General features: G+C 44.7%; 1 long non-coding RNA gene across 5 annotated transcripts; it reads left to right on the forward strand.

Annotated features, from left to right (window-relative positions):
- The first annotated feature begins 846 nt into the window (after positions 1-846).
- LOC135283647 (uncharacterized) lies at positions 847-15,531 on the forward strand. Of its 5 annotated transcripts, none has more exons than XR_010349325.1 (5): positions 847-1,051; positions 1,170-1,295; positions 1,814-1,857; positions 5,638-5,826; positions 15,245-15,531. It is a non-coding gene; the product is annotated as an uncharacterized LOC135283647 (long non-coding RNA). The 5 variants fall into 5 exon arrangements; XR_010349327.1 differs by lacking the exons at positions 5,638-5,826; positions 15,245-15,531 and adding exons at positions 1,457-1,693; positions 4,054-4,312 and having other exon boundaries at positions 1,170-1,357; XR_010349328.1 differs by lacking the exons at positions 5,638-5,826; positions 15,245-15,531 and adding exons at positions 1,457-1,693; positions 4,054-4,312 and having other exon boundaries at positions 1,170-1,309.
- The last annotated feature ends 3,300 nt before the right edge of the window (positions 15,532-18,831 follow it).

Below are 18,831 nucleotides of genomic sequence, written 5' to 3' on the forward strand. Positions count from 1 at the left end.
ACCTGGATGGAGGGGAAATGTGGTCAAAAAGTACAAGACTGACCCTCTTATAGTGGGCAATTGAAAGATACTCTGAAATTACAGCCGAATGATCCGACAGCTCTTCCTCTGCTTGTGCTTTTGAAGAGCTTGGCAGTGAAACTGTTGTGTAGGCATGTCCTTAAAATAAAGAAAGGAAAAGAGAAAGAACCCTGTATTGAGTTAGACAGAAAAGTCAAATGTTTCTGTTGCTGCAATTGAGATAATAAAATAAAAAATATTTCAGAAACTTCTGTCTCTCTCCATGAATGCCAAGGGGACGTGTCCTGGAGGAGAAGCTGCCCAGGGTGGCAGAGGGTGGTGGGACAGGATTGATGGCTGTGCTGCTGAGCCATGCACAATGCTCAGCTTTGGGAGGGCTTTGCTCTAATGAAACCTCCAACCCTCCCCTGCCTTGCAGCCCCTGAATAGCAGCAGCCAACACTGAGGAGAAGCTCAGCACAATGGAAGAAGGGTCAGACTGAAAAAGTGGAACTGGACTTAAAAAGTGCTGGAGATAAGGGGACAACAGGAGTGTAAGAGAAAATGTTGTGGTTGCGAGGGTCCCAGGACGAGGGAAGAGATGAATCTTACTCTGTATTCTTAGAAGGATGACTTATTTTATTATGATATTATATTAAAAGAAATTATATACTAAAACTATACTAAACTATAGAGAAAGAGATACATCAGAAGGCTAGAAAAGAAAGAATAATAAAAACCCATGACTCCTCAGAGCCTGGACACAGCTGGACCATGATTGGTTATTAAGTAAAAGCAATTCACATGGAACCAAGGGAAGAATCACCTACCACCTTCCAAAGCAGCAAAACACAAGGAGAAGCAATCAGATAATTATTATTTACATTCTTCACTGAGGCTTCTCAGCTTCCCAGCAGAAGAAATCCTGGCGAAGGGATTTTTCAGAAAATATCCCAGTGACAAGAAAAAGTTGTGGGATTTTTTTCTTTGCCTTTGGTGAGAGCTGCTTGCAGCATTCCCTGCTGGGAAAGGCATTGCTGTGGGAGATGAGGTTTGTGCATAGGGATTTCAGTGCATTCTCCCAGGACTGGCCTGTCTGTAATGGCTGCAGGGAAGGGCCTGAGCTAACTCGTCCTCCTTTTGTCTCTCCTTTCTTTCTGGGCCTGCAGGGATGAAGCAGAGCTTCCTTTTGTGAGGTGCCATTGCCAGCAGAGGCTGAGCACACTCCTCCTACCCCATAGTACAGTTTCCATGTAAGAGAAAAGGCAAAGTTTCTGTACAGCAAAGGAAAGCAGGTGGGAGAAATGAGGTGAAGTGCTGGTGTGCCACCTGTCTTCCTTAATGTCAGGAGGGGAAGGTGGGCTTAAAACACATCAAACTCAACACTTCCTCTAAACTGCACTGTTCTACAGCTCAGTGGACCAAAAAAGGATAAAAGTGTCATTTCTTCTCACAGGTGGTGTAGGGAGTGTTGACTCAGTTGACTGTAATTTGGAAGAGTGTTGGTCTGATTTAGCTCTGGGAGCACAGAAATGCCACTTTTGGCACAAGGGAAGTTTTGGATCAAGCTGCTATGAACCACTTAAGTCTAGTCAGCAAACTGAAAAATAATTTTCCCATTGCCAACCTGATAAATGACCTGATGCTCAGGTGGAGCCCCAGTCTTTGAGATCCAAAATCTGCTTCATTACAGGTGCATTGACATGAAAAACACCAGGGTGATGAGGGTTTTTTAAACAAAAGAAAAACCAAGGATTTTAATTAAAAGGAATTATGGTTCTTCATTTGCTAATCACATGTCTTTTTTTAACAGTTGTCACAAACATCTCCAGGACTGTGGCAAGGACAGAGCACAAGGTAAAGAAACCTGGGGAAAAACATTGCACACAGACTTCTCTAAAGAGAGAGGTGGAGCCTGGGCAGCTCTTGGTCTCATGGCCTAAAGCAGTCAGGAAACATAAGATTTCCTTGACATTAAATGCTTTCATTGGACTGATTTTTTAAAGGAATAACCATTAATACAACACATCTGCTGCAGTGCCCTGTAGAATCTCTGGGGTTTTCAGGCTAACACAGATTTTGCTTTCCAAGAGTCACAGTTTTATATGCCTTTTAAATAGCTGTTTGCTTTTCCCCTTGAGTAGACACTGTGGCCTCTGAGCCAGAACCCCCCTGCGGCTCTGGACACATCTCCTACCCTCTTCATCTCCTGTGCTTTGGATGGGAGCACCACCACACACCCAGAAGATGTTGGTGTGCTCTGGGGGTTTGGCTGCATGTGGGGGGAGTGAAGCAACCCCAAGTGCAGGAGGATGATGTGTTGTTCACTGTCAAGTTAATGCTCATTTTCCTCACATGGATTCGAGCACTGGGTCAAGCACTAACCTGAAATGAAGTGCTGTAAAACTGGGACAGCTTCCTGGGCAGCAGCAGTGGTGCTTCAGTTTGCCCTCCCACTGGGGTCAGGGCACGAGCTGTTCTGTACCCCAGAGATGAGTGGGATCAAGGGCAGAGCAGGCTGCAGAGCTTGACGTTGGTTAGGGTGGGACTGGGGGGTTCCCCCCAGCAGTTCTGAACAAAGGCAGCTTCAGACACTTAGGGAGCTCAGCACGTTGGAATTTGATTTTATGGATTGACACGGATTTCATTCAACACAGGGATTTGCATACAATGGCTAATGGTTTATGCTGTGATAATACAAAAGTCAATAACAGTGTCGAGGGGAAAAAAGGACAGATCAGTGTAGAATGAGAATGCCTGCCAGGAATCTCACCACCTAGAGAGGCAAGGCTGGGGGAAAGAGTTCCTGCTGCTGGCACAGGGCAGAAGCCACAGATAACACAGCAGAAAGGTGCCACCTGCAAGGTGAGCAGTGACTGTGTGCCACCCCAAGGGAAGGGTGTGACATGTGGGGAAAAAGGGAACCATAGTGAAAAAAAGAGGTTTTATCTGAATAACAAGGCAGGAAGCTTGGGCTTATTTATCTGCTTTTGAATTTTAATGATCAGTTCGAGTGATAATTACAGAATTTCTATATTTATATAGAACCAGCACATAAAATAGCACAATTTGATATTTATGAAGTGCCAGTTTTCCATAAATACAGAGATTTGTTAATGAGCGCTGGGAACTATTCATTAAAATTCAGAAGTAGATAAATAATGAATAGGAATTGCTGTTTATTCATTAAAATCCTTTAAAAAAAAAAAGGCAAAGAAAAAATATCTCCTCACTTATTGTTGATGAATCCAGCCTGTTTTATAAGTGATTTGTTTTAATTAATGCCATTTGACAATATTAGTGCCAAAATAGCAGAGAGTCACTCACACATTGCAGGCTGTAAGTAGGTCTGCTTTAAAGCATCTGAGGCCATGGAATAAACAAATCTGGGCCCAAAATGAATATTCCTGACTGTCTCAGCCATCAGTGCATCCCCACTTGGGAAGGAAGGGTCAGTCAGTCAATGGCTGAGTGATGTGGGTCCCCATGGACTGCAGCTTCTGCAGGGATTTCTGTGCTGCTTCTGAGGGAGGATTTATCCTTCTTCAAAGGAGGGCCTTGCTGGGGAAATCTCAACAGAACAGTACATTTCAAAGGAAAGGCACAGTTTGAATTTGGTACAGGTCATAGGGTTTGTGTCAACCTATCTGCAAACTCAGCCAAAGGTAAGTTTGGTTATATTCAGGTCCTTAGCTTTCAAAACTCACTTGAGAACTTCAGAACTGACAGCTGTTCTTCTCAGGAGATGAGAACTTGGCCAAGATTTGAGGTCTAGGTTGTGGCATTGCCTTTTAGGACCCTCTGCCCTGGTTTGTGAAGGGTGGGGAACATCTCTGCCATGGATGCCTTGATGTGGAGATGGGCAAGGACACTGTGCTGGGGCCAAGGGGTTTCACACCTTTCTGGTGGGAGCCCTGGGCACTTCAGGTTGTCCAGGGGCATGGCTGGTGGAATGGTGTTGGAAGGAAAATGGGCATGTGTGAAACATCCCTTCACACCACATGGATGCACCCCGGCAGAGTTACCTGCTAATTGGGATTTGTGTAATTGCAGGATGAGGAATGGTTCTGTGTGCTTGGAAACCTGGATGTTTCTGTTGTGGAGCTGACCATAGATCAGCATTCAGACCACTGGAAAATCTGGACCAACATGATGTTGCAACCAGGGCACAGGCTGCCAGGAAGCAAACCTCCAGACAAAGCCCTGCATTTGTAGCAGTCCTTTCCTTCCTCCACCTGTTTTGTGCCCTTTTATTGCTTTGTTCCATACATAAACTTGTGCTTTTACACTCTTTGAAGTGTCCTGCACGGTGTGGAGGTGGCACCTCTGAATGCTGATGAATCTCTGGAAGCCTCAGCGGTGTTTTGTTGGTTTGGGGGTCTTTGGGAAAGCTCACCCCCTTCTCCACAGCCAGCCCAGGAGCATGGGGCAGAGCTAGGGGGGTTTTCCCCGCTGGATTTGGGGTTGCTGGATCAGCACAGGCTACTTTGTCTCTGCCTCTTGCTGTGGAGTATAAAGGGAAAAGCGATCCTGTCAGTGGTGTAACTGTCAGGAACACAAAGTAAAGGGTTGTCAGGGAGAACATGGAATTGGAAATGAGGATGCAGGGGCCCCTTTAAAAGAGTTTCTTGTCTCTTTTTGAAACCAAGACAGACAAAATGGGGTTTAGGATATTAAAAAGGGTCTTAACAGCATTTGTGCTGTAAAAGGTCCCCTCTCCACTTTTCATTCCTTCTGTCACTCCTTGACCTCTTGTCTTTTCCCTAAAGTTGGATTTAAAACAATAAAATGGGGGGGGGGTATATAAAATACCAAATTGACTCCTGTGGGGAACAGAATTAATTCTACTCGGGAGCAGAAAACGAAACCCAGAAGCATCAAAGCGTAGACATAAATTCAATATCCCACTGAGCCCATCACTTAGGGCACTTCACCCTTTTGTGCATGTCTATCTTTCAATCAAATGTAGATGTAGGGAAAGGGTTTGTTTTAGTTTAGCCTGGTGCTACACAAGCAGAAAGGAAAGAGCAGCAGTTGCTGTCTGTTTGCTGCGTGAGGTTTATAATTTCACAAATGCCAGATGCATTAATCCAAGCTGTCATGTTGCAGCTCTGTTTGTAGATCAAATGGGATTAAAAGATTTAGTTGAAGCTTTCCTGATACATTTAAATAATATGACTAGAAATGTGATATTCAGGAAAATAAATATTTTAGAGGTACAGTTTGAGGCACCTGATGTATTAACACCTGCTGTAACAAAAAGGAACAGAAAAGACATGGTCAAAATTCTGCAAAACATGCCACTATCTCACTCTGTGTTAGCACCAGGTGTGTGGCCTGACCCTGGCTCTGGCATGGCTGGGTGTTCTCACCTATGGAAATCCAACTAATTGCTTTAGTGCAATTATTCCTGTGCAGGGCTCAGTGTTAGGGATACACTTACACACTTTGCTGGAAAGGATTTTTGAAAATTCCTGCAGTACTGTGTCTGTTTCTTCCCTTTTTCTTCCCCCGACATACCCACTGCTGATTACCTCTTATGTGGGAGAACCAGCTTAATCTATTGTCTCTTTTTGCCCAGTGATGTCTGTTTTCTGGTTTTTTTCTTTCTTTTTTTTTTTTTAATCCTCTTTTTAGTGGTGGAATTTCCCAGAAGTAGGACATCCAGTGCACAAGTTTTGTTGAGCAGGAGCAGCATGGACCACGTGACTGAATAAAGAGCTGTTATAAAATACCTATTTAGGACAGAGTTATCCTGCAGCCAGGAGCTGTGCTTGCAGCACGAACAGAGGCATCCAGAGCTGCTCTTCTTTTGGTCTTGTGCAGGTGAGTGGGACAGCAGGGAGGAGACCTCTGCTCTGTGGCTGTGGGCAGCCTGCAGTGGTCACTGCCATGAATTGCACCATCTTGTCAGCTTGACATTAAAATGACAGCAAAATCATTTCAAGCCTGTTTTCATAAAATCACAGAGTCACAGGATATCCTGGGATGGAAGGAGCCACAGGGACCAGTGAGCTCAGCCCCTGACCCTGCACAGACACCCCAACAATCCCAGCCTGGGCATCCCTGGAGCTCCTGGAGCTCTGGCAGCCTCGGGGCCGTGCCCATTCCTGGGGAGCCTGGGCAGTGCCCAGCACCCTCCGGGGGAAGAACCTTTCCCTATATCCAACCTAAACCTCCCTGGCACGGCTCCAGCCATTCCCTTGGCCATTGAGACATGTCAAGGGCATATACTGATGGCAGAGAGAGAAGGGCAGAAATGTGCCATGGCTCTGCCTGTAACAGCTACACAAGGTTGCAGCACTGCTCTTTGGTTAGGCCTGTAGTAGGTACAGCAGCTTGAAGTGGTTAGGCCTGTAGTAGGTACACCAGCTGGTAGCAGTGCTGCTCACTCGGTGCCAGGGTTTAGTTGAGGTGTCAGGGAACAGGTTGGACTCGACGATCTTGAAGGTCTCTTCCAACCTTCTGATTCTGTGGTTCTGTGATTCTTTGGTTAGGCCTGTAGCAGATACACCAGCTTGCAGCTGTGCCCTTTGGTTAGGCCTGTAGTAGGTACACCAGCTTGCTTTCATTACACCTGTAGTAGGCACACCAGGTTGCAGCACTGCTCTTTGCTCAGGCAGCTGTACCTCCCACCCAGGAGCAGCTCTGACATGGGCTGTTAAGGGTGAGCAGGAAGATGTCAAACAAAGCTTTGGCAGCGTGGCTGAGCAGACATGATTGCTCTTTCTGAGCCCACAGGGAGGAAGGGAGTTTGTGCTGAGATGGTGAGGAGCCCTTGAAGAGAAGAAATAGGTACAGGCTGGCCATCAATAAACCAGAAACCACAGGCTACTGCAGGAAGGAACTTGTGGAGCAGCAGCAGTGTGGAATGTGCATTTACCCAGTCCTATAAGAAAGCTTCTCTGTTTCTAACAGGGTTTGGCTGCCAGGGCTGCTGCCTGCAGTGGCAGGAACCTGGACCCACAGGCACAGGAGGCTGGAGTTCATTATCCCTGTTATGAACAAGTGTATAGGTTAACTCTGTTAATCAATAGTTACCATGTTTGTTGGTTGTTAAATGTTAATCACCAGGGTGAATGCATTGATTCTGTTAATTACCAAGATTGTTGGTCACCCTGCCCAGCGGTCCCTTACCTGTACCCCTTTTGTCTGTCGAGTATTATCTCTGCTGCTTCCCAAAAGGCCCTAGCTATAAAGAAGGTGATGTCACAGGCCTATATGTAAATTGAGAGACATCAGAGAATAACATTGAGAGACATGAGAATAACATCCTAAAAAGATAAGCCAACCTGCAGTACAAGAGACTAAGTGACCTGTCCTGTTTGAGAACTGTCCTATTCCGTCGGCATAATTCCAGGTTGTCACCATGACCTGACAAGAACTGGACCAGGGTGAGGACCTCGGACAGTGAGCTCAAAAGTTTCTGCCTAGGCATGCTGGTGAGGATGGAACCCCCAGCTCTGCTATACAGAAAAGCTGCTTGCCTCATGCTCCATGCTGCCAAAGGGAGCAGCAGTACCCTCAGGCCCCCACCCAGAGCTGATTTCATAATAAAGGTATTGTAAATCAAAGGCGACTCCGACGAGGGGAGAGAATGATGCATCTCACTCCAGCTTATCAGAAGGCTAATTAGTTACTTTATTATACTATACTATATACATTTCATCTAGACTGATCTGCCTTGCACTCACTCTGCACACAACTGCACAGAACTGCACTCATCATCCAATTCTCTCGATTCTCTCATGACTGTCTCGTGACAGTCTCACACACACACACATTCTCCTGGCCCTGCTAGGCCAAGGAAACAAAACATCCCCACTTTGGGTAAACAATCTCCATATTGCATTCTGCTAGGGCACAAAACAGGCATAGCAAGTGATAAGAATTGTGTTTTCCCTCTCTCTGTGGTTCAGAGAATGTGAATCTCAGAAATATTCTTGGGAAGAATTGTGCCTTGCTTTCCTCCATGAAAAGAATGTGGCAACATAACGGAGTCAAAAAGGAGCAGGTGTCCTTGCCCATTTATTTCAATCCCCAGTCCAGTGCAGCCAGCTGGGGGCTGTTCACCTTGCCTGGGACAAAGTTTGCCAAACAGTGCCTGGAAGGTGAAATCAAAGCAGGCTGTAGGATGGGGGAGGTTTCTGCAGAGATAAGCACCAAGCTGTGAGAAAAAGAGGTTTGTTTAGCATTTCTGGATATTGTGGGAGTAGCAGTTATGTACTGGGCTGAGAAAAGAACTGCTGGCACCTTGGTACTCATGGCTGTGCCTTGTTCTTCAGTGTCATCAGGATCATCTAAAGGTGTCAGCATGGTCTTCACCAGGGTCTGGGTGCAAGTGCTGTTAATTCAATGTCAATACTACTTTTTTTGAAAGAACCTTCCTCTTTTGGCTCTTCACCCTGCCAGTCTCCCACTTGAGACAGTCCAGCAGAGAATGAAATGAAGGTTAAAAAGCTTGTTTGCTTTCATTTGAAGAAAAACTTGTGAAACTTCAGGCAGAAAAAAACATTTCCATTTTAACATCTGCTTTTCCCTTTGTCAATGTGTGGCATGGTAATTCATACAAACGTGGCATTTATATTTTGATTTTTTAAAATCAAGACTCAGCTTAGCAAGGGCCCAGATTCTTGGTAATTTTGAGGTTTGGATGATGTTTTCTCCCTCCCACACCATACCAACCTATCTTCCCAGGCAGACGAAGTCACTAGGTCATTTCATGTCCCATTGTACTGTTTAATACTTTATAAACCACCTGTCTCTTAAAGTACATCATACATATGAAATGGAAATTTCCTTCTGACTTTTGTTCTCAACAAAACAGAGGACACAAATCAAAAACAAACTTATAGGCCCTGTATCTTGCATGGCACAAAATTGTTCCATCTTGTACCTTCAGATTTTTTTCCCCACCACTCTGAAACTCTCTTACGTACTGACACAGTGAGAACTACAAGCTGTGAAAAATCAGTATTTATGTTATATATTTTTGACAAGCCCTGCTATTATGCAGGGAACAATCCATTACTTACATACCGAGAGATGAGAGCATGTGCCTTTAACTCATGTTAACTCACCATGATTTCAAATATAAACACTTCACAGAAGTGGGTGAGGAGAATTGAAGGCATTAGAATTCTGTCATGTCCAGTTACAGTCAACCTTCACACTGGAGTCTACTTCTCAAAATAAAGAACAGTGGGGTTTTGATCCAGTCAGTTTTGGCTGAGCTAGACAGCTGTTTTGCTATTGAAAGATTTCAAAGAAACTGCTTTTTATTGCAAAATATTTTCCAGGAGGGAAATATTTTAAGGAACTGCTAGATCCTAAGTTAGATCCAATTATAAGAACAACTGGTTACCTGGGACCAGATTTGGATAAGCCTAAAGGACAGAAGCCTAGATGGATTTCTGGACACACAAAGATAGCCGGGTCTCTGGTGAAATTAGAGTTTGTTTCCGCAAGATGTATTGCTGGCTGATGGAGTGGGATTTCCATGATGAATTTTCAGCCCCAGAATTAGCCAGGCTGAGGTGACAGGAGTGCTGAGGATCCTTTCTGCCCTTGCCAAGTGTTGCAGGGATGGTCTGGGTGAACAGAGGCAACAGCAGAGGCAGAGCTGAGCTGGGGTCCCTCCCCTGCAGAGCCCGCCTGGGCAGGCTGAAGGAAGCATTACCTCTCCTGAATCCATCACTCAGAGCCCTTCAGAGGCCTGAGCACCACTGTGGGGTCAAGGGCATGGGCTGCTGGGATCCCCTTTGACCTCACAGGACAGCCAGGCTGTGTTTAGAGTCACCCTGAGCTGTTACCATAAACAAAGAGAATTGCAAACTGTGTGAGCAGGTCACTAAGTCCAGAGCTTGGGTTGGGTTTTGAAGGCACAGAGGATGGATCCTCCCTGCTCTTCCCTCTGTGCACGTCAGCCTAAGCACCTTCATTTTTTGGAAAATTCATCATCTTTACCCTCTTGTCTCCACATCTCTGACCACAGAATCACTGCTGGAGGGGAGAATCACTACTTTGGGGCAGCAAGCCCTGTCCCTGCCTATCTCAGCTCACAAATGCTGCACATTTTGATGAACTGCTCACACAGAGAAAGTTTCTGATGTGGCTGTGGGCTTGCAGGAGTAAGACCCAAAGCAAATCAAGTCATCCATGACATCAAGACACACTTGCAAAAACAATTTTAATCAATTACAACTACAATTGCATGCTGAACAAGCTGCAACTGGGTTGTCTTATGTAGCAGCTGATCATATTGGGCATGTAAGATTAAATTAAAGTTTTCTAATTGCGTTTAGGAACATACAAAATACTACAGTCTAAAGTGTATCAAATTAATTCTTCAGGCGTAGCCTAATTGGATGGAAATTGATTTATCATGTTTGGACCAAATGAGCCAGTAAGGCATGACTAGTACGGGCGAGGTAAGGAGAACAACGTCTGTGTCAGTAATGCTTAGAGAAAAGAGAATGTCTGCAAGAAATGAAGGGTGTTCTGTTGAAAAGTCTCTTTGAAGAGGGAAGAAATGATACATTCAGAGTCTCCATTGTTCATACATACAAAGTGACTGAAAAGCCTTTGGTTATTTCTGAAACTCCAGGAGATAGTTAGGTCAGCAAGGGAAGGAGAAAATTACTTTTTTAGGCTTTGTAAATATTATTGGTCTGTAAAAGGAGATTATCTGCTGATCAAGCCATTATACTAATGCATTGTCAAAATGGGGATAAAATTGCTCCTTTGTAAGAGTTGTGCAGAATCTTTAGACAGCCAAGCACTCGGGCCAGGCTGGAAGGCATCACAGGCAAGGGCAGCTTCTCTGTAGGAAACAGCCTATTTTAGACTAGTTTCCATATCTTTTTAAGTTCTCTAAAGACCTGATTAAACTCTGTAGCACTTGCCTATAGTAATGGCACAGAAAGCTTTTGAATTTATCTCCCTGATTCACCTTTTGCATAAGGAGAATATTCCCTCTCATTAACACACATTCAGCCTTATTCTGGCTGCCAGTCTGAGGAATGCACTGGCTGGTGATCTGCAGGTGTGATGGCCCAAAAAACACCTGCCAGGGGAAAATGTGTGCTGGAGACTGTGGGTAGGTGACAGGGACCATTTGTGGGTTATCTGGGCAAAGGTGTAGATGGGGTGCTGATGTTCTGTGCCTGCCTTGCACAGTCCCATATCTGATTGAATGCTTTGCAGTGTGAGAAAGCACAAAACATTGTGCTCTAACACCAAATGCATCATTTTTTGCAGTTTACTGCTGTGTTGGAAGGACAGGGATGTGGCAGCCACAGCCTCTACCTGGGCTGTGGGAGTGGGGAGCTGTGGGCTTTGAGGGGAGCCATCCCTAGCTCACACAAGGCAGAAGTGCTTGCAAATAGCATTTAACCTTTGTGAATTCAGGATAACTTTTTTTCTGTTCAGTAGTTCCCTTTTTGGAGGCAAAGGAAATGTTAGCAATAATAGAAATTAGTGGTTCTGCTGTTGTCCCCCTCCTAAGGGTTGGAATTACCTTCTGGGTGTATCTTCCTTATGTCTCAACATCCACTTATGAGAGACTGAATATTTTCCATTTACCCAAATACAGTATCAGAAAAGAGGATTTTCATACTGAACCAACTGATTCAGATTGCCTATTGTACATTTTCAAGAGATGCTTAATACTATTAATCATATGAGTAAAATTAAATTTACTTATCACAATGAGAGGAAGAAGAATGAAGTTTATTAAATCTCCCACCAAAAGCACTGACTTACTGAAAAGAACAAGTCTTCATTAAGAAGAAGCTGATTTGCTCTAATGAATTGCTTTGCTTGAGTAAACGGCTGTGAGCAGCACACGGAATGGCTCCTGGAGAAGAGCAGAACGGTGCTTTCTTGAATTTTATCCACATAAGTTCCTGTTCTTCTGCTCTCCTCACAGTGAAATTAAAGCTTTAAGTGATGCCTCAGGTTTTATCTTCCATATTTTTCACATTCTGTGCTGCTTTAGTGTGTGGGTTTGAGCTTCATATGAGAGGATGGTGAGCTCTCTGCACAGAACAGGGAGACAAAACAATTCCTGCTCTAGCTGAGGACCAAGGACAAATGATCCAAATCTCAGCCCCAAGAGCACAAACAACGTGGGCTGAAGAGAGAAAAAACAAGAAGCACGGGACTTCATGGGCTGGAGCTGTAATTGGACAATTAACTCCAATACGCAAGTGGACAAAAACTTATAAAAGTGAGAGACTCCTTGAGTGGTCATGCATTTTGGGACCATTTTGGGTTCACCTGGGATGTAGCCCTGGCTGGGCTCTTGTGCTGCCAAAGGTGCATCTACTGGAGCCTCCTAATAAATCCCTACTTTATTCTTTAGCTCTGTCTAGTCTCTGTTCCAGGTCAGCCTTCACAAGGCATCATAAGTATCTGGAAAATTTGGGGTATAGACACGGATAGTGAGGGGAGACACTGCTGTCCCTGCCAGGGAAGGTCCAGTGCTGACCTTTGTGGTCACACTGGGCAGCCTGTCCAAAGGCCAGGGAGGGGCTGAAGGATTCATGACTTTCTGTTTGCTCCTTTCTGCCAGACACACAACATTTCCTGGGCAGGTTATTGTCAGCATAGCTATGAAACAGCTGTGGAAAATTCATATGCTCCCAAAGTTGGAGTTCATGGTAGGGTACCTTGTGAACCTTGTCAAGCAAATATTGTGCAATAAAGCAGGAAAAGGTGCATGGATTGGCTTTACTTGCATTTCCTGTTGGTTTTCCCTCTATCTGTGTGTTTCCAGAGAAAATTTAGGCACAGTGAGTCTTGTCTGCTGGCTTCTTGGAGCACCAAAGCACAGTGTAAAGCAGGATGCAGCAAGGGCTCGTGTGTCTCACGTGCAATGCCTTTACAGCACTCCTGTGTGTCTGTATTTAAGCCTTATTGTTAAGGCCATTGACATCCCAAACCATCCACAGCTGCACCAAAAAAAGAGTGGGATATTCCCCCTTTTAACTTTGTAGCCTATTGGCACTCAGCCTGAATTATATTTTTCCATCAGGAGGGAGAACCTGGCTGCTGAGTGCAGCCAAATACGATGGGGAGCCTGTGACACACTGCAGTGCAATGCAATAACAACACTTACACACAGCTGCAGTGCAACAACACACTCTGACAAAATTTCAGTGAGTAGATGTACACTTTCACACCCAATTTCTTTTTAGAAAATCACCTTCAATATTCAAGGTGTTGTTCTCCTTTGCTCAAAGCAGAATAGCCTTTAGCTATTAGTAAGAGATGCATTTAAATATTTTAGTCAATGCTGTCAAACACACAATATCAATTGGTAATATGGATTTGTGTTCTAGATATATGTGGCCAGAGCCCAAACTGTGCCATGCCATGGCTTGGAAATGGGGCATTTCCTGCCCAGCCAAGCTGTGCCTTGTGTTTTTTGGGAAGGCAGTATCAGTGCAACTTTGCAAGCTGAAGATGCACCACTGGTGTAACAGTGCAAGGCTTCTCCAAAGCCACTGGATCTGCTGTGCTTTACATCAGTTGTGGATCATCCTCAGAGCCTTAAAATGTTCCTCTGAATGACTCTGAGCCCATCCTCTCCTCAAGTGAAGCTGGCCCAGAACAGAAATTGAAAAGCAGAAGGAAAAGGCCAGAGACAGACACAGATCAGAGCAATCTGATGCTGTAAAAGGAAATCCCTGAGGAGGCTTCTGGGATTATTTAAAGGAGATGGTAAATGACTCAGAATAAAAACATAACATAGTTCAGAATCACCAGCTGTGTTTTCCTTCCCACAATCTGACAGTGCTTGTGTGCTGTGTCTGACAATGAAAACAGAGCAAAATTCTGCTACTGGAGCTCATGGGTTCCCAGATTTCTGGGCGATGAGACACCTGAGAGAGAAATTATGCCTTGGACAAGGGAGAGACATCCTACCTGATCCCCCTCAGCAGGAGGGGTCCAGCTCCTCAGCTGTTTTGGGGTCAGTGAGTCCCAGTCTCATGGATTCACTGATGTTGTAAGGAGCTCCACATAGATGCTGTTGTTATAAATGCTCGGTGATAGCTGCTGCAGAGGTGACTAATACATGTATCAAATGGTTCTGTGCATAATGGGAGCTGACACTGTAAGGCATTCATAAGCAGCCTGTGCCTCTGCTGGTCTCATCATAATCTGTGCAAATTGATTAGCTACTTATCCAAACACCCTTTACCTAACCCTTTAGAAGCTGTTAATAAATATACCTCTGATACAAACCACTCTCCCTTAGCTGCTTTTCTGGCCTTGCACACAGTGCAAGAGGAATCAAGTGCATTAATTCCTTGCAAGTCCAGCTGCTGATAACCACAATGCTGAGTTTGCATGTGATTCAGTGAGGTTTCTGTGGGACCAAGAGCTGGCTGTATGTGCAATTCTCCTGGTCCACATGCATCACTGCACACCAGCACAGGGCTGCTCTGGCACAGGAAACAGGGCAGGATGTGCCCAGTAGCACAGGATTTCTCCCAGCAGCTTCCCATCACTGGCACTGTGCTGCAGGGGGATGGCTGGCTGCTGACACCCTGGACCTGTTTCACACAAGCCATGTTTGCAGCACCAGGACTGGAACCCCAGACATCTGAGAAGGAAAAACCTGTGTGATGGGATGCCCTGGCACATCTGCCAGCATCCTTGTGCAGAGACAGAGCACTGTGCCTGATCTGACAGCTCCCTCTCCCTCTCCTTCCCCTGGCCCTATTTCTAGGGCATCCCTTGGTCACCATCAGCCCCTTTGCTCGGCCCCTGCAGCAGCTTCAGCTGCACTGGCTCTCCTGCCCACTCTGCCCTGCCCAAACCAGATCCACAGAGCCAGGGCTGAGGGCACAGCTGGGATCAGGCAAGGTGGAGCTGCATCCTCCCTCCTCAGGTGGACAGGCTTTGTTTCCCAAAGAGTGTGGAAGAAGTTTTACAGCAACTTCTGTGAGCCAGAGAGAAGTTTGATAAGTGGATCCATGTTTACCCCTGAAAGAATTTTCTACCAAGGTCCCTGACATAGAAACCAAGAAAGAAAGATAAATAAGTATTGTATTCATGGGGTTCCCAGATGAAGGAAGGAATGATTAATTTTATTCCATGTTCTTAGGAGGTTAATTTATTATTTCATGATCTATATTATATTAAAGAATACTATACTAAACTGTACTAAAGAATACAGAAAGGATACTAACAGAAGGCTAAAAGATACTGATGAATCTCATGACTCTCTTTCCAGAGTCCAACACAGTTTGGCCCCAGATGGCCAATAAGTCAAGACAACTCACAGAAGAAACCAATGAAACACCTACCTGTTGGATAAACAATCTCCAACCATATTCCAAAGCAGCAAAACACAGGAGAAGCAAATCAGATAATATTGTTTTCCTTTTTCTCTGAGGCTTCTCAGCTTTCCAGGAGAAGAATCCTGGACAAAAAAAAGGGATTTTTTCCAGAAAATATGACTAGCAAATAAGAGAAGCCTGCAACTGCCTATTCCAATGAACACTTTGTTTTTCTCTTGTAACCAATGAGTAAAGTGTAAACTTATGAGCTTTGTAAGAATGTATAAAAAGCATGCATGCAAGAATAAAAACCAGTTTGAAGCCTTCTGAAAATGGAGTGTGTTGCTTTGTATTGTCTCCATCTCCGCCACGACAAAGGAGCTTCTGCAGACACGGTGCCTTTGGCAGCTCCCTGTATTTTCCTGCTGTTTCCCTGCCTGTTTCAGGCTGAGCAGGAATGAGCTTGGAGCACAAGCATTTAGCACTGAAGGGAGCAAGTCCAGAGCTAAATCTTCTGCTGATGGAGATCAGTCCAGCCCCACTGCTTCCTAGAGCTGGGGGAGTTCCTGCCATTCACATCAGCCAAAAATCTGTGCTGGAAGCTGCCCTGAAGGCTCTGGAAGGTGTGGTTTCTAGTTCCAATATGGTTTTCTCTTTGCTGAGACAGCTAAATGTCCCAGTTTTCCACAGGATGCTATTCATGGCTAGTAGAGACTAAATTCTTCTAGTTACCATGAACCATGCAGGTGTCATGACTGGGATGTGCCAAAGTGTGCAGCATGAATATGGTGACTGTACTATGAAAAATGTACAAGGTGGGAGGAAAAGGAAGGGAAAGTATTTTCATTATGAAGGATGCTGTTGAAAAAAAACCAAAAAATCCCACACTTTAATTAAAGAAAATTATCCACAAATTTTAGCTATCTCTAGAAATTGCTCCTTGCAAAGCAGCATGAAGATTTCACTGACAACAAATGATTTTCATAAATTCAAAGAAAATTTATCACTTTCAGTTTTTAATAACTCTGCTGATGCAGGTGGCTCATGTAAAAACAGGCCATAACAAAGCTGTTTCAAAACCATTTGAAATCATTTCAAGAGGGATTACTGCAAAAAACCACATCTATTACTCACTGAAACTCTTTTTAAATATCTGTCCATATTTTCTGGTGAGACACTTCAGACATCTGAATAGAGTGGTCTCCATGATGTCAGTGGTAGATCTTGCCCATCAAGGACAATTCTGCCTCATTTCTCTTTTCCCTCTTTTTTCTGGGTCCCTACACAAGTATTGATCCCTCCTTTTTACTCTCAGGTCTTAACTAAACAAACCAGGGTTGTCTTGACTCCTTGACATTTGTTTTCCCTCTTGCAGGAATATCCACACAGTGGCCAACCATTTGTGATCAGGCAAGATTTATTATTCCACTGATTCCTGGAACTGAAAATATTAATGATGTAAAATATTGATTTGAAAAAACAAACCTCTGAGTTGCTCAATGAGCCTCTCATCCAGGCACAATGCTAAGATGTCCATCCATATTCCATTTTCATATTTATTGGTAAGTGAAAAATCAGGCATGTCAAGCTGTTCAATTTCTAAAGTGAAGTACTTCTCTCCCTCAGATGCACATGAATAATTCTCATTAACCTTCAAGGGATTAATGCAGTTTCTTGCAAATGGCTGCAATATACAGTATTTAATATTTATGCTTTCCATATGGCTGCTGCTGTCATACATTCTTGTCAAACATGCTGCACAGTTAATGATATTTTAACTAAACGTGGTCCGGAAGACCTGGATGTCTGAGGGACACTTGTGCCCATCTCCATTTTTATGGATGCTATTTGAGCCTCATAAAAAAAATCCTAAAGAGATTAAATCAGCTGCTCTACCTAAACATGCTGTTCAGCTGCCCTTAAAGCAGAGCTAAATGTGATGTGGTCAGATGACACCCAGAGCCAGTCAGCTCTGTAATATCCACGCAGATCCCAGAGTGCCTGAGAGACACAGAGTCACAGAATCATCTCAGAGTGCTTGGGGCTGGAAGGGAACCTAAAACTCCTCTCATTCCACCCCCTGCCACGGGCAGGGACACCTTCCACTCGATCAGCTTGCTCCAAGCCCTGTCCAACCTGACCTTGAACAATTCCAGGGCTGGGGAGGATGGGGGGCTGAGAAAGAACCCCCCAACCTTCCCCTACTGGGAAAACCCCTCAAGCATAACCACCTTGTTAGAGTGAGGAAAAAGGCTTCTCCCAGCATGCCTTGCTGTGACATGCAGATTCCATATATCCCATTGGATATTCCCCCTGGCTCCACCCCTATGCCCTCATCCCATTGGCCCTGGTGTTCTGTCCCACCCCTCACGATTCCTATATAAACCCTGCTGAGGGGCTGTTGCTCCCTGGACCTTTTTGGAGAAGAAGCTCAACAAAGGCTCCCAGAGGAGCTGAAATTGCCTGGGGTCAGCACAGACCTGCCTGTGCCCCTGAGGTGTCTTTTTCAGGAAGGTCACAGCACTCTGACCAACACCTGCTGTGACATGGGGTGGGATGGGAGATGAGCTGGGAGCAGTTTCCACACTGGAAAACAGAACAACAAAGGGTAAAAGTAATCTGGCCAAGGGCACAGCAAGCCAGTGCTAGAGACTGGGAGAAAGCAGTGGTGTGCTCTGGTTAGACCCTGCTGTCCCCAGGATCCCTGTACCCTGTGCCATGGGAGTCTCTGACTGGGCAGTTGCTATAGGGTCATGTTCCACCCATGGGATGAGTGGAAAGATTGCTTTCACTCACACTGATCCCATAGGCTAAGGCTGTATCTGTTAGTTCAGACTGATGGATGCCCAATACACTGTGTACCTGTCAGTGATTAAGCAATTTTAAACATTTTGTTGGTATTTTCCCCCTTAAATTAAGTTTGATACATTTTAAAAAATACAGATACAGATTTTATCTGAACAATTTCACTGGAACTATTCAAAATAAAGCAGGAACTTTACTGTAATCTTTGCATTCCAATTTTCCTGTAATCTACTGCATGTTCCTTCATTGAGAAACATATCACTTCATTTTCATTCCCTTCTTTGCTACCCCTTGCCTCAGAAATGAACATATTCAGAATTTCTGTTCAATGTCAAGGCAAACATCAAGATTTTCACGGTTGATTTTGAGTAGCCTTGCACAGCTTTTCAGTGAAGAAACCAGACAGAGTGGGGAAACACTGGCTGTTTCTCTTATTTATATGCCCACGCATTGCTCCATAAGGAGAGATGGTCACAGACTGCAGGCAGGAAACCTCCTGCTCCTGGGACCTCAGCCCAAACAGATCTGCCCAGCTCCTGTGGAACAGCTCTGCCCCAGAGCTCAGCCTGCTAAAGCCATCAAAAGAGAAAGCAGTTTGCTACAGCTTGCTGTTTAATGGACTAAAAATCCTCTATCAATCAGAACTGTAAGCATTTCTTCCAAAACTAAACCCTGACTTCCATGTTAAAGGGAAAGGACCTGTGAAACATTGGTGATGCTCATGGTTTGGGGAGCA

This window comes from Passer domesticus, chromosome 19 (genome assembly GCF_036417665.1).
Source record: "Passer domesticus isolate bPasDom1 chromosome 19, bPasDom1.hap1, whole genome shotgun sequence".
Classification (NCBI taxonomy): domain Eukaryota; kingdom Metazoa; phylum Chordata; class Aves; order Passeriformes; family Passeridae; genus Passer; species Passer domesticus.